The 16119-nt window shown below is 37.6% G+C and overlaps 1 pseudogene; it reads left to right on the plus strand.

The window, feature by feature from the left end:
- The first annotated feature begins 12857 nt into the window (after window positions 1-12857).
- On the plus strand, window positions 12858-13144 carry LOC110544242 (non-histone chromosomal protein HMG-17-like; annotated as a pseudogene).
- The last annotated feature ends 2975 nt before the right edge of the window (window positions 13145-16119 follow it).

The following is a 16119-nucleotide window of genomic DNA, read 5'->3' on the forward strand; positions in this document are numbered from 1 at the left end:
AAAAGTAACAAAGATGTCAACTGAGATGCTGCAAGACTTGGAGCACACTGAGATTGCTTTTCCTTTGTAATTCAGATACAATGGATATTTCTCCGTCCACCCTGGTGGGCTACAAAGATCCTTTTCTCCTCTTCAAACAATTGGCTGTCTGGAACACTGTAAAGGAAAAACAAAACAAACAAACAAACAAAAAAACAGTGACAACAACAATAACAAAACCAAACCAACAAACAAGAAAACAACAAAAAAACTTTGTTTTCTTTCATATCTCTGACCTGTTATTTTATTTTTTTCTGTTAGGCAATAGCGTACCTGCCAACTCTTTTTTTTTACAAGATATTTTATTGTTATTATAATTTATTACAAATTATTCAATTTGTATACCAACTGAGGCCTCCTCCCTCATCTCCTTCCAATATCACCCTCCCCCTTATGCCTCTCTCCAAGTCCACTGATAGGTGAGATCCTCCACCCCTTCTATTTGACCCTTGCCTATCAGGTTTCATCAAGACTGGTTGCATTGTCTTCCTCTGTGAGCTGACAAGGCTGCACTCCCCAGGTGGAGGTAATCAGAGAGCCTGTCACTGAATTCATGCCAGAGAAAGCCCCTGTTCCCCTTACTATGGAACTCACTTGGAGACTCAGTTAATGGGCTATATCTGAGCCTGAGTTTTAGGTATTCTCCATGTATTGTCTTTGGTTGGATTATCATTCTCTTCTGGGCCCCCAGGGCTCTAGAGTTATATTTTTAAAAACGGACCCCACCATTTTCATGACTTACTTGTTTTTAATAGCTGAGTAGTGTTCCATTGTGTAAATGTACCACAATTTTCTGTATCCATTCCTCCGTTGAAGGACATTTGGGTTGTTTCCAGGTTCTGGCTATTATGAATAAAGCTGCTATGAACATGGTTGAACAAATGCCTTTGTTGTGTACTTGAGCATCTTTTGGATATATGCCTAGGAATGGTATAACTGGATCTTGAGGTAGCACTATTCCTAATTGTCTGAGAAAGCACCAGATTGATTTCCAAAGTAGTTGTACAAGTTTACATTCCCACCAGCAATGAAGGAGGGTTCCCTTCCTCCACAACCTCTCCTGCATGTGTTGTCACTTGACTTTTTGATCTTAGCCATTCTGATGGGTGTAAGGTGAAATCTCAGAGTCATTTTAATTTGCATTTCCCTGATGGCTAAGGATATTGAGCATTTCTTTAAATTTTTCTCTGCCATTCTATTTTCCTCTACAGAGAATTCTCTGTTTAGCTCAGATGTAGTCCATGGCAGCTCAGTATCCAAGTGGGAACCCTAATAAGGGTAACAGGGACTGTCTCTAACATGAACTCAGTGGCTTGCTCTTTGATACCCCACCCCACCAGAGGGAGGAGCAGCCATGCCAGGCCACAGAGGAGGACATTGCAGCCAGTCCTGATGCGACCTGATAAGCTAGGATCAGATGGAAGGGGAGGAGGACTTCCCCTATCAGCGGACTTAGAGAGGGGCATGCAAGGAGATGAGCAAGGGAGGGAATGAGCTAGGGGGCTACGTCTGGGATACAAAGTGAATAAAATGTAATTAATATAAAAAATGAAAATTTAATTTAAAAAATGGTAACTTCATTATTGTTCAAGGAATAATATGCCAGGTATAATTTTAAATTGTCTTTAGCTTTTTTACTCCAGATTGCACATTTCAAAAACTTCCTGAACATTAGAAAATTTATAATTATGATGCAATAAACTTTTCTTAAACTTAGTGTAATGTTTACAGACCAATGGATTATTAAAAGGCATCTTTCTAGGTAAATGTTTTTTGTTTGCTTTTTCATTGTCGTTGTTTATTTGTTCATTTGTTTGTATTTTAGAAAATTCTAATTTTTTTCTTACAGTTTATTCATGTTGTATCCCTTTTGTAGCACACACCTTCATCTCCTCTCCAGACCATCCTCTCCCTCTTCCCCCATCTTACTCCAATAGTCCACTAAAATATGGGAGTCCTCCTCCCCTACTATCTGACTCTAGAATATCAAGTTAAATTAAGATTGCCTGGATCCTCTTCCTCTGTGGCCTGGAAAGACTATCCCAGCAGGGGGAAGTGCTCAAACAGCAGGAAAGTGAGTTCCTGTCAGAGACTATCCCTGCTCCCCTTACTAGAGAACCCATTTGGAGACTGAGCTGCCTATAGGCTACAATTCAGCAAAGGGTCATGATCCTCTCCATGCATGGTCCTTGGTTGATACATTAGTCTCAGCAGGGTCCTCTGGGCCCATATATTTTGGCTTTTTTGGTCTCCTTGTAGAGCTCCTGTCCCCTCCAGGTCCTTCTAAACCTACTTTTTTCCTTAAGACTCCCTGTGCCCTTCACAAGTTTGGATATGTGTTTCTGCATTTGCTTTGATCCCCTGCTGGGTGGAGTCTTTCAGAGGACATCTTTTGTAGGCTCCCATCCTTTTTCCTTTCTTCCACCGCTTTTGGTGTCTATCCTGTTTGCCCTTCTGAATGAGAATTAAGCATCCTCCCTAGGCTCCTGCTTGTTGTTTAGCTTCTTAAGTCTATAGATTTTAGTAGGTTTATCCTATTTTATATCACTAATATCCACTTATAAGTGAGTCTATACCATGGGTGTTTTTCTGCTTCTTGGTTACCTCATTCAGGGTGATCTTTTCTAGTCTCATCCATTTGCCTGAAATTTTCATCATTTCCTTGTTTTTAATAGCTGCATAGCATTATATTGTGTAAATGTACCACAATTTCTGTATCCATTCCTAGGTTGAGAGACATCTAGGTTGTTTCCAGATTCTGGCTATTACAAATAAAGCTACTGTGAACATAGTTGAGCAAATGTCCTTGTGGTGTGGTGGCCAGGAATATTATGGCTAAGTACTGAGGTAGAGCTAGTCCTAATTGTCTGAGAAAGAGAAAGATTGATTTCTAAGTGGCTGAACAAGTTTGCACTCCCACCAGCAATGCAGGAGTGTTCCCCTTTCTCCACATCCTCTCCAGCATGTACACTTGAGTTTTTTTATCTTAGCCCTTCTGATAGGTGTAAGATGGTATCTCGAAGTTCTTTTGATTTGCATTTTCCTTATAACCAAACACATTGAGCACTTCTTTAAGTGTTTCATCACAAGTCAATATTTCTCTTTTGAGAATTCTCTGTTTAGTTCTTTACCCCGTTTTAAAATTGGATTATTTGATTTTTTTAATGTTTAATTTGTTGAGTTCTTTGTATATTCTGGATGTGGAGATATTTCCCCAGTCTGTAGGCTATTGTTTTGTTCTGTGAACTGTGTCCTTTGCTTTACAGAATGTTTTCAGGTTCATGGGGTCCCATTTATTGATTGTTGATCTTAGAGCCTGATCTGTTTAAGTTCTGTTCAGGAAGTTGTCTCTGTGCCAATGAAATCAATTTTCTTTCCTAATTTTTCTCCTAACAGATTTATTGTGTCTGATTTTGTATTGAGGCCTTTGATCCACTTAGGCTTTACTTTTGTGCAGATAAATATGGATCTATTTGCATTTTTTTACATGTAGATATCCAATTTGACCAGCACCAATTATTGAAGAGGTATTCTTTTTTTCCATTGTATGGTTTTGGCTTCTTTGTCCAAAATCAACTTTCTGTAGGTATGTGGGTTTATTTCTGGTCTTTGATTCAATTCTGTTCATCTACCAGTCTGTTTCTATGCCAATATCATGCAGTTTTTATTACTGTTGCTCTATAGTGCACCTTGAGATCAGGGATGGAGATAACTTCAGATGACATTTTACTATAGAGGGTTGTTTTTGCTATTCTGGTTTTTGTTGTTTTGTTGTTGTGGTGGTAGTTGCTGTTGTTTTTCCATATGAAATTGAGAATTTTTTTAATCTGTAAAGAATTGTCTTTGTATTTTGATGGGAATTGCATTGAATCTGTAGATTGCTTTCGGTAGGATGGCCACTTTTACTATGTTAATGCTTAGCACCCATGGGTATGGGAGATCTTTCCATCTTCTGATATCTTCTTCAATTTCTTTCTTCAGAGCCTTGAAGTGTTTTTTGTTTTCCTTTGTTTGCTTGTTTTTGTTTTGTTTTTTTCATACAAGTCTTTCACTTGCTTGATTAGAGTTACACCAAGATACGTCTGGTAAATTTAAGAATTATTTTCAAAATATTTAGTCAGAGGAATTCTTTAAGGAATCCATAAGATGTAAAAAAAAAAAAATCACTCAGTTTTATGAGAGTTTTATCACTTCTAAGTAGTTGTTATTAGAAAACTTAAGAAGCATGCACAGATATAGCCCATGGCAGCTCAGTGTCCAAGTGGGTACCCTATTAAGGGGAACAGGGACTGTCTCTGACATGAACTCAGTGACTGGCCCTTTAATCACCTCCCCCTGAGGGGGAAGCATCCTTACCAGGCCCCAGAGGAGGACATTGCAGCCAGTCCTGAGGAGATTGGATAGGCTAGGGTCAGATGGAAGGGGAGGAGAACCTCTCTTATCAGTGGACTTGGGGAGGGGAATGGGAGGAGATGAGGGAAGGAGGGCGGGATTGGGAGGGAATGAAGAAGGGGGCTACAGCTGGAATACAAAGTGAATCAAATGTAATTAATAAAAAAATATTAAAAAAACAAATTATACTCTCTGAGCCAACATTACTGCAGCACAGGCTGCAGGCCAAGAAGGTTGTGGGTCATTGTTTTTGTGTGGGTTAGCGTTCTAGTCCTCCAACTGGGAGCCTAGAATGTTACAGAAGATAGGTGGTTCAGACTCCATAACCTGCACGTATTTGGATTCTTCACTAGTGTCAGTCATAAGTTCCAGGAAGTTTCCACTGCTCTAGATTTCTATATTGTCCCCCACAATGCTCACCTGTTTCAGTTCTCTCTACCTACCTGTCCCCTCTCCCTTTGGCCTATCCTCCTCCACCTGATTTTTTTCTGTTTCTGTCCACACCCATCTCCTGTCCGTCCACACCATAAGAGGGAGTCCATGCCCAACACTTCCAGAAGCTTAGAGATTACTGTAGAACAAAACAAAACTGACAAAAAAAAAAAAGCCAATGAGATGATTACTAGTGACTTCTGTTGTACTCATCGGTTAGGTGCCTCACCCAGTCATCATCAGACAGGCTTCCTTCAGCAGCGGATGGGAGCAGATACAGAGACTCACAACCAAGCATTAGGCAGATCTTGAGGAACCCCCAGAAGAGGGAGCGGAAGAACTGTAGAAGCCAGAGGGGTAGAGGACTCCAAGAGAATAGAGCCCACAAAATCAATTAAGCAGACCTCTTAGAGGCTCACAGATAATGAAGTGACAACCAAGGATCATGTCTAGGGCTGCACCAGGGTCCTTGCATACATGCTTTGATTCTTTGGCTTATGCAAATGGGGGCATCCCTCACTCATTTGCCTGTTAATGGGACCTTTCTTGTCCTAGTGGATTGCCTTGTCTAGGCTTGATATGAGGGTGTATGCCTAGTCTTACTGCGTTTTGTTATCTGGAATTCAGTTGATATCACTGGGAGGACAGATCTTTCCTTAAGGAAAATGGAGACAAGTTAGAAGCCTCCTACAAGGGGCCTCTGAAAGCGTCTGCCCTGCAGACTATAAAAGCAGACACTGAGACTTATGGCCAAACTTTGGGCAGAATGAAAGAATTGGGAAATAGTAAGATCTGGAGAGGATAGGAGGTACACAAGGAGAGCAACAAAACAAAAAAAAAAATTGAATACAGGGGTCTTTCCTGAGACTCGTACTCCAACCACATACCATGCATGGAGATAACCTAGAACCCCTGCACAGATGTAGCCCATGGCAGTTCAGTGTCCAAGTGGGTTCCATAGTAATGGGAAGAGGGACTGCCTCTGACATAAATTGACTGGCATGCTCTTTGATCACCTCCCCCTGAGGGAGGAGCAGCCTTACCAGGCCACAGAAGATGACAATGCAGCCACTCCTGATGTTATCTGATCAGACTAAGATCAGAAGGAAAGAGAGAGGACCTCCCCTATTAGTGGACTTGGGGAGGGGCATTGTGAAGAAGGAGGCAGGGGAGGAGGGAAGAGTTTACAGGGGGATACAAAGTGAATAAAGTATAATTAATAAAAAATGAAAAATTAAAAAAGAGCAAATATAAAGGATCTATTGCCCATGCAGTTTTCAGTTGACGTATTTAAGTCATTTCATTCCCAATATAAGTATGCTGAATACAATAAATATATCAGTTACATTATAGTAAAATTATTCAAAAACACTATGAATGAGAATTACCTGTATAACTCCAAACTAAAAAGAAATAAATAAAAGAAATATGGACTACTTGGTGGTTAGCTTTCATTGTCCACTTGTGTGGACTGGGAACTAAGTAGACGGCACATCTCTGGGCATAAGTGTGAGGGTATTTTCACTGGTTTGATTGAACAAGAAAGATGTGCCTTTAATATGGGCAATAACTTCTCATGAGGTATGATACCAAACTGAATAAAAAGAAAAGATACCAGTGGAGTTCAGCAACCCTTTTTGCTTCCTGTTCCATCCAGATTTGAGGAGGAGCTGGGTCTCAGATGGATGTTTTTGCTACCATTACACCTATACATTTCTATGGAGTTATACTCTTCTTGCCACAATGATTGAATCTCATCAAACTATGAGCCAATATAAATCCCTTCTTGTAAGTTTCTTTTTGTGAAGTGTTTGGTTGAAGCAATGAAAAAAAGGGACTAATAAAGAAATCAAAATTTGGATTTCCATTTTTTAATTGATTTGGTGATAGAACTTTACACCATTGTATAATCACCTTAGTCTTCCATTTTCTAATCTAGAAAATGGTTACAGTTGGGATTTAATGAAATAATTAGAGCCATTCTCAAGCAAATATTTACCTCCAATAAATCTCTCTCTCTCTCTCTCTCTCTCTCTATATATATATATATATATATATATATATATATATGTATATACATACATATATACATATATATATATTTATATCCAGCTTATATTTATTTATCCAGATATATATTTATATCCAGCTGGGCGGAGTTTTATAAGCACCTTTGCCTATTTGAAGAAGGTGATGTAAAAAGATCCAGGTGTTAGGAGATTAAAGAGGGCAAAATGAATCATCACACCTAAACATGTCACATTGTATCTTTCACTCCCTCTCAGAAAACCAATCAAAAAGAATGTAACTTGAGACCTTGAGAAGAATGAAAACTACTCCTCAAATAAAACATGACACTTTTTTATTCTTGATATTTCCCAACCTTTCAAGATTTATCTTTGCATACAGTCAAAAAGAGTGATGAATCCCAGACTATAGACTTACAAACATAAGTCAGAACCAAATGAAATTCAACCCATGGCTTGTAATAATGGTCTATGATTTATTTTATTTTATTTTTAATTGTCAAAGCAACATTTACACTTCCAGTTATTTTCTTTGACTGATATTTAATATAATTGTAAATTACATAGGTTAAAGAGAAGTACAGGATTCATTTCCAAAAAGCATCGTATTTACTCTGTAAATGATATTATTATTTTTAAATAATATCTTTAAAATAATACAAAACAGGACATTTTAATCGTATCTGTATTTCTTATGGTAATGGAATAAGGGAAACTAATAATAATAGGGAATGGTATACAAAATCATCTTTTAAAGTTTTCATTGTTTTGTTAGAAAAATGAAAATAAGCAGGTAAAGGTGCTGCTACCAAAATTAATGCCTGAATTGGACCCCGGAACTTACACAGTGTAGAAAAGATCCAACTCTTGAAAATTGTCTCCTGACCTCCACCTGCGTGCACATGTTCACACACACACACACACACACACACACACACACCAAAAAAAAATAGAATGTATTAAAAACTAGAAAGTAGTAAATAAACAATCACTAGATATATTTAACTGAGTATAAGAACATTACTTTCTCTTTGAGGTTCTCAAATTATGGACAGTATCATCTGTGAAGAACAAATAAATAGCCTAGATGGCTTTGATGTAGTTCTTTAGAGTCTTTTCTACATAAGCCATCTTTCTGCCTATTTAACATATGATGTTTCTGTTCCCCAAAGAAATTTCCCTGTACTACCTAAAGATTGAAAAAAAAAAAAAAGACTCATGTCAAATGTAGGAGCTTGAGTTTCTTTCTCCTAATTATCATTGCATCCAAATTACTGTGGCTTCTCTGTTTTAAAAGTATTCACCTTTGCATCTGCATTTCCTACAACTGTGCTAAAGTGACAAATTCTATTTTCTGGGCCTAACACAATTAAATATTAATTCATTAACTAATTAATTAATTAAACAAACAAAACCAAGTGACATCATGCTAGAAAGAGCTCAACCACATACCAACAAAGTATGATTCAGAAATTCTAAGATGGAAGAAAATTTAAGATTGATTGTGAATTGTGATTTTTTTTTATTTGATGATCAGTGCAAGTCTCTTTATGATACTGCATGGAGGACATATATTGTGTCCTTTTTATTTTTTATTTAGTACAATTTATTTACTTTGTATCCTAGCTGTAGCCTACCCCTTCATCTCCTTGCAATCCCACCTTCCCTCTCTTTCTCCTCCCATGACCCTCTCCTAGTCCGATGATAGGGGAGGACTTACTCCCCTTCCGCCTGACCCTAGTCTATCAAGTATAATCAGGACTGTCTGCACTGTCTTCCTCTGTGGCCCGGTAAAGCTATTCCCCTTCCCCATCATGGGGAGGTGATCAAAGAGCCAGCCACTGAGTTCATGGCAGAGACAGCCCCTGTTCCCCTTGCTAGGAAACTCACTTGAAGATTGAGCTGCCATCAGCATTTCCCTATGATAGGACACTAGCCTTTCTTTTCTTCTCTTTCTTATTTTCCTATTTAAAACATTGACTTCATTAATCCTTCAAAGCAGCCCAGATCACTATGAGAAATTTCATATTCGAAAGACCAATTTTAAACTCATGAAGAATAGAGATTTCATTCCTCCATGTCCTTGTCAAGGACACATGAAGCCTCCTTTACCCTTTAGTTAATGATGTCAGTTTTTTCATTCAGTTTCTAAAGGACAATAAAATAAAAGCATAAACAATCATAGAATTTTCTTTTTCCTTTTATGTCATAATTTAATTTGAGTTCTGTCTTTAAACCTTTCAATTCTATTTGTGCCCATATTTTCCTGCATATTGTTGGGACAATATCATTTGTGATGTGAATCTTTTCGATTTATGTGTTTTACCTACAAGAGTTCTGAGGTAGCCTTTTCTTGCCTTAATTACTTTTTATTTTTTTAATACTTAGCATCGATATCCTCATTTCAACGAGCTCTCTCGTGGTTGTTGCACTATAACACCCACCCAAAACCTCTGTGATGAAAGAATAGTAAAGACACTCAATACACAGTCTCCATGCAGAGCTCCCACAATAAGGGACAATAGACAAAAATGCCTACGTTAGTTTGGTATTAATTTGATAGGAGTGAATGGGAGTTAAAACATTTCCCAACTTACACTGTGTCTTTATACATAAGGTTTTTGGTAAATTACAGTTAATTGTTTTTCCTACAACATAAATTATTCCTGAAACCCTTATGGTAAAAGGAGAGAAATGACTCCCATAAACTGTCCTCTGAACTACACACACACACACACACACACACACACACACACACACTTGCATACATCCCTCTAATAAAATTTAAAACTATTTTAATGTGATATTTACATATGAACATATTGCAGCCTAAAATATAAATTTGAGCTACAGTCACCAGTTATTCTGTGCTTGAACTACAACTTAACATTACATGTATGAATATGAGAAAGTTACTATTTATCTGAAATCTTTAATTTTATTATTAGAAACCTTTTATTTTACTTTTCAGATCGTTATAATTACAGCATCTGTTCCTTTTGATCCCTCCGAACTCTCCCACATACCTCTCCCTAGCATCCATCAATTTTATGGTCTCGTCTTTCACTAATTATTATTGCATGAATATATGCATATGTATATATACATTATATACATATATTTCTAAATATAACATGAAATCTGTGTAATACTTCTTGTGCATATGTTTTCTTTTTTCAAGAAAAGTTCTACCATGCTCTTTTTTTTCTATCACAAGTCTGTCTTGCTCAAGCACTACCCAGAATATCATTGTCATCCAGTAAATTTTACTGTTATTACCAATAATAGTTTAGACATTTGTAAATCTTGTGAATGGAAATAATTCTGAACTTTAAATATACTTTATTAATTAAGAAAAACAAACTTCTATAAAACAAATACTTTCTTGAGTAAAATAGACAAATACATGCAGTCTATTTTACAAATGACCTTTACTGTTGTGATTAAAACCCTTTCATCTTTTTTACCCCTGTCATTTTCATTTGTATAGCTGTCATTTTTGATCAAATATACATAGAATCCCATCTAACTTCCATCCTGAACAAAACCACTCACCGCCTCCCAAATCTAAACTTTTATTGCAGAGAGTGTACGATATTAAATTCAAAAGACATTTTCTACCATCATAACAATAATTACAGTACCTTTGGGAGGCATTAACTTCAAATGGAATGAATATAAAATCAAAAGACCGTTCTTGCTTTACATTAGTGATTTCTAACAAGCAGCCCTAGCTTAACAGTTATTCATAAAATAGTATTCACTTATGTGATGAGAATCTCAAAGGCTCAGTAGCACCTTCTAGACTTTCATTCACTGGTTATTTATTTGAACTCTTTATCGTCACTTTTTAATGTACTGTGTGGAATCTGCCTCCCTACTAATAACCTCAGCTATGTCATCCTAGCCTGTTTAGTCTCAGTTGACATATTTCCCTTGACAAGACTAATATTATTCCTGCTTTTAAATTGCTACCTACACTGTGATAAATTTTGTACTTCCTATAAATTTTCACCTTCCAATCTTTTCTTGAGAACAACATTTCAACATTTTTACAAAATTTTAGGAAGTAGTCTCCATATCTCTGTTTTATTTTCTATATGTCTTGATAAATATTTATAAAAATATCTGTTGATTTCAAAGAGGCTGAAACTTTGGCATAAATCACAGAAAAGCTAACAATATGTTGTGAGTCCCTATGACTTAACCTGCTACCCTGCTGTGGACTTAACCTGTTTAAGCTTACTCAGCTGTTCAAAGATCAATGCAATAAACCTTACTCTGCCATGTATTTTTGGATTGGCCTTTACACCTAAGCTAATATCAAGTTATGTGCTCTTCCTTTCCCCAACCAAGAAAAGTGTGTGTGTGTGTGTGTGTGTGTGTGTGTGTATGTGTGTGTGTGTGTGTGTGTATGTGTGTGTGTGTGTGTGTGTGTGTGTGTGTTGTGGTAATTATTTGCTGAAAACAAACAACAGGTTGTAATCAGATAAAAACAAGTAAGTATCAACCATAATATTGCATCCGGGACTGATATTGGTTGATAGCATCTGTGGCAGTGCTGTTTGCATTTCTGGGTTATGTGGGAATGGTGACGCAAACTCAGAGACATAGGTAAAGAATTCCTCATCCCTTTCCTATGTTGTATTCTCTGTGCTGTTAAACAGATACACAGTAAAGCCCAGGGTTTGGGACAGACACAGGGACAGGGGCAGATTCAGACACAGATAGATCAGATAGGAGTCACAGTGACAGTCAGGCAGATACAGACAACAGACAAGCTACTAGATAGACCAATAATCACAAAAAAAAATGACAAGAGAAAGGCACAAGGAGAGAAGCAGATAGTTCAGATTGGACCTCACTCTTTTTTTTTTTTAATTACACTTTATTCACTTTGTATCCCCACCCCCGTGGTTCCCTCCCTCCTCCCGTCCCAATCCCTCCCTTCCTCCACCCTCTGCATGCATGCCCCTCCCCTAACTTAGAGTTTAAGTGAACAAGACCTACACAAGAGTCTCTATTTAACATATTTCAAGTGAAATTGTTGCCTGATGCTCCCTGCTCAGAAGCTAAGAGGTGCAGTGTTTGTAGCAAAACAGTTAACCTTTGGAATGTCCTTATTCTGGCTGACCAGAAATAATACACATTCTAATTATTACCTCTAGGAAAAGAAATATTCAATGCAATGATAACACAACACATACCCACAAGTTTTAATGGACTTTGATGTCTAGGACTGCCATTTTGGAGTTTTGGTATCATCACTTGCAAATAAACACACACAAACTAAAACAGAATCTGTAGCCAGAAAAGGACACTTTTTGTTAAATTTAAGTTGAAACAAAATTGTGAAAACTAAATTAAAAGTTATTTTAATTAAAGGGAAAAGTTTACAGAAGCTTCCTTGTGCTACTGAATAGAATGTATATGTTTTGGTGTGTGTGTGTGTGTGTGTGTGTGTGTGTACATCTGTTAGGCTAGTTAAATGTAAGATGTCAATTACTTTTGAGGTTTCTCTGTTTATTTTTCATCCAGGTGACCTATTTAGTGCAAAAATTGTGATACTGAAATCATCTACTGTCATTGGTCTTGTGTTAATACATGCCTTTAATTTCATAGTTTGCTGTTTATGAAATTGTGCAGAGTTTAGTGCATAAACGCTTAGTATTGTAATTTTCTTGATTATTTGTGAAAAGGAAGATGAGTCTTTTCCAGGGATGAGACACTTTGTCGGTTGTCTAATACTGAGTGATAAGACTTGAAGATTTATACAGGAACACCAAGAACAGACACAGAAGGTCCTAAGGGCATGTTAAGAAAAGTATTCAGTAAAAACACTGCAATTGAAAATACACAGTAGAGCAGTGTGAAGAAGCAGCAAGAGCGACCCCCCCCCCAGCACTCCCTTTGCCTGGACAAACCAAATGCTCACTCTGCTGCTGTATCCCAGCTACCAGAGCCTACATGCCCCCCACCTCCACACCCAAAAGAAAGGCCTAAGGGGATGTCAAAGAAGATAAAGCCAAGGTGAATAAGGAGCCACAAAAAAAGATCTGCAATTTGTCTGTTACACCTGTTCCTCCAATGTCAGAAAGCCAATGTCTTCTCTTCCCTGGAAGACAGGAGAGAAGATACTGAAGGGGAAGAAGAGGAAAGTTTATGCCAGTAAGGATGCAAATAATCCTGCGGAAAATGGAGATGCCAAAACAGACCAGGCACAGAAAGCTGAAGGTGATGGAGATGCCAAGTGACATGTATGTATTTTTGATAACTGTGTACTTCTGTTGACTCTACAGTTTGAAACACTAATTTTTTTTTACTTTTTTATTATCATTTATTACAATGTATGCAATTTATATCTGGGCTGTGGCCCCCTCCCTCATCTCCTCATACCCCAGCTTCCCTCCCTCTTCTCCCCATATGCCCCTCCCTTAGTCCACTAATAAGGAAGGTTCTCCTCCCCTTCTATCTGACCCTAGTCTATCAGGTTTCATCAGGACTGGTTGCATTGTCTTACTCTGTGGCCTGGCAAGGCTGCACTCCCCAGGGGGAGGTGATCAAAGAGCCAGCCACTGAGTTCATGCCAGAGACAGCTCCTGCTCCCCTTACTAGGGAAACCACTTGTTTACTGAGACTATGGGATACATGTGAGTTTGGGTGTTAGGTCCTCATCATGCATTGTCCTTAGTTGGGATATTAGTCTCTGCTCTGTTTTTTTGTTTTTTTTTTTTTTTTTTTTGGTTCTGTTGGTCTCATTTTAGAGCTCCAGTCCTGTCCATGTCTTTCTGTCTCCACTCTCCTTCATAAAATGCCATGCCCATTCCATGCCCTCTGCCCAAAGTTTGGCTGTAAGTCTCAGCCTCTGCTTCCATACCTCTATCAGTAAAGCCTTTCAGAGGCCATCTTAAAGACTTTTCAGGCCCCTATCCTCTTCCCTCTCTTCTCTTGCTTCCAATGTCTGTTGTGTTTTTCCTTCTGAATGAGGATTGGGCATCTTCCCTAGAGTCTTCTTTGTTGTTTAGCTTCTTTAGGATTATAGATTTTAGTATGTTTATCCTATATTATATGACTAATATCCACTTATCAGTGAGTACAGTGAATATATACCATGTGTGTCTTTTTGCTTCTGGGATACCTCACTCAAGATGATCTTTTCTTGACCCCACCATTTGCCTGCAAATTTCATGATTTCCTTGTTTTTAATAGCTGAGTAGTATTCCATTGATTAAGAGTTCCACAGTTTCTGTGCCCATTCCTCCATTGACGGAAATGTAGGTTTTTTCCAGCTTCTGACTATCAAGAATAGAGCTCCTACAAACATGGCTGAACAAATGTCCTTGTTGTACAATTGAGCATACTTTGGATACATGCCTAGGACTGTTATTGCTGGATCATGAGGTAGCACTATTCCTAGTTTTCTGAGAAAGCACCAGATTGATTTATAAAGTGGTTGTACAAGTTTACATTCCCACCAGCATTAGAGGAGGGTTTTCTTTTCTCCACATCCTCTCCAGCATGTGTTTTCACTTGAGTTTTTGACCTTAGCCATTCTGAAGGGTGTAATGGGAAATCCAAGGGCTGTTTTGATTTGCATCTCCCTGATGGCTAAGAACATTTACCATTTCTTTAAGTGTTTCTCTGTGATTCGATATTCCCGTATTAAGAATTCTCTGTTGAAACACTATTTTTTTATCAAGTTTTATAAAAATACAAAATTTGTTTTACTTTTATTTAAGCTTTAATGTTAACACACAGAATATTTCATTGTTTGGGGGCAAAGGAACTTGTGTCACTAACAAAATGTCTCCCCAGCTAGATTTATGTGGGAAAACATTTTTTTTCCCTGATATAGTTTTGAAAGATACCTATTGGTTCCCAGAAGGGACATACATCCTGGTGTTCACATATGTGGTCACCATCTGCAGCACAAAATGCCTAGTGGCACTGGAAAACTTCAAATTCATTTTTGTATCCTCCTTCCCCGTACCATCAGCATTAACCTAACTCCCTTAGAACAGGATGACCGATTGGAACCTGACAATCAAAATTGGTTTTGCAGTCTATTGGGCGATCTGGACTTTGCAGTGACATCATTGAGTATCCTCAGAAGAGCGGTGGTTCCTTTTATAAAAATTTGGGGTCTTCAGACTGAAAATTGGCCATTTTCATTTCCTGAAAGTCAGGGTCAGCTTGTGAAAAGTCGATAAACAACATCCTTGATGCGAAATGTCACACCCTAAGCTACTTTCCTCTTTCCAGCATTGAATAAAGATTTCATTGGGTTGTATAGCGGCTTTCTGATTTTGGTAGTCTATACAAGAAGGGAATTTGGAAGTTCTTGTATACTGTTAATGATTCTCTGCCCATGTCCTGCCTGAAACACCATGTTTCCTTATGGAAAGTGTCTTTACGAAAGCTGAAAAAAGAAAATACCAAGTAGTCTGAATTTGTTTGCCCTGGTGTTTGGAGAATCATTCATTTGTTACCACATAGTAGAAAGGCATGTTAGGTGAAAAGTCCAGATGTGTGTTCAGAACGAAGGCTCCAGTGAAGCTATGTGAAACAACTTGGGTGAGTGATGCCAAGAACAATTCAGACTTATTATGTTTGAGATAATTAATGTTTAGACAACGTGTTCAGAAAGAGTTTGCATTCACCAAATTTTCAGATATTCTTATTCTCAATTATGCTAATGAGCACAATTTACAACTCACAGATTCAGTGGTCATGACTCAGAGTACTTAAGGTGTTATTAAATTTCATTGTCTCAATGTTACCTCTTACAGTGTTTCTTCCTTTGCGGATATTTTTAAGTCAATGCACCTCAATTTTCATTTGCTTATTTAAAAAATTCATTACAGAAGATATTTTAAATACGTTGAAATTTTTTTTCTAAAGTGCTTTTTCTTTCATGCAAAATGGTGCGCAAAACTTCAAACCCTACTTTATGTCAGAAATCATTTTCAAATTGTAGGGTTACTGTTCAGAAGTGGCCATGCCTGGATGAAATTGTTGGTATAAGTAGGAGTCTATATATCTCCTGAATATCTCCAATAAACCTATTGGCATCACCAAGTGATATAAAATATGTAGATTAGGGGCCTAATTTAGGATGGACAAAACTCTTCAAAAAGAGTGCAGAAATTATATTATATGGCTATAGATATTAATCACATTCCAAGTGAAATTAAGCTGTGTGAAACAGACATAAATTTAGCCCCTCATT

This window comes from Meriones unguiculatus, chromosome 3 (assembly GCF_030254825.1).
Source record: "Meriones unguiculatus strain TT.TT164.6M chromosome 3, Bangor_MerUng_6.1, whole genome shotgun sequence".
Classification (NCBI taxonomy): domain Eukaryota; kingdom Metazoa; phylum Chordata; class Mammalia; order Rodentia; family Muridae; genus Meriones; species Meriones unguiculatus.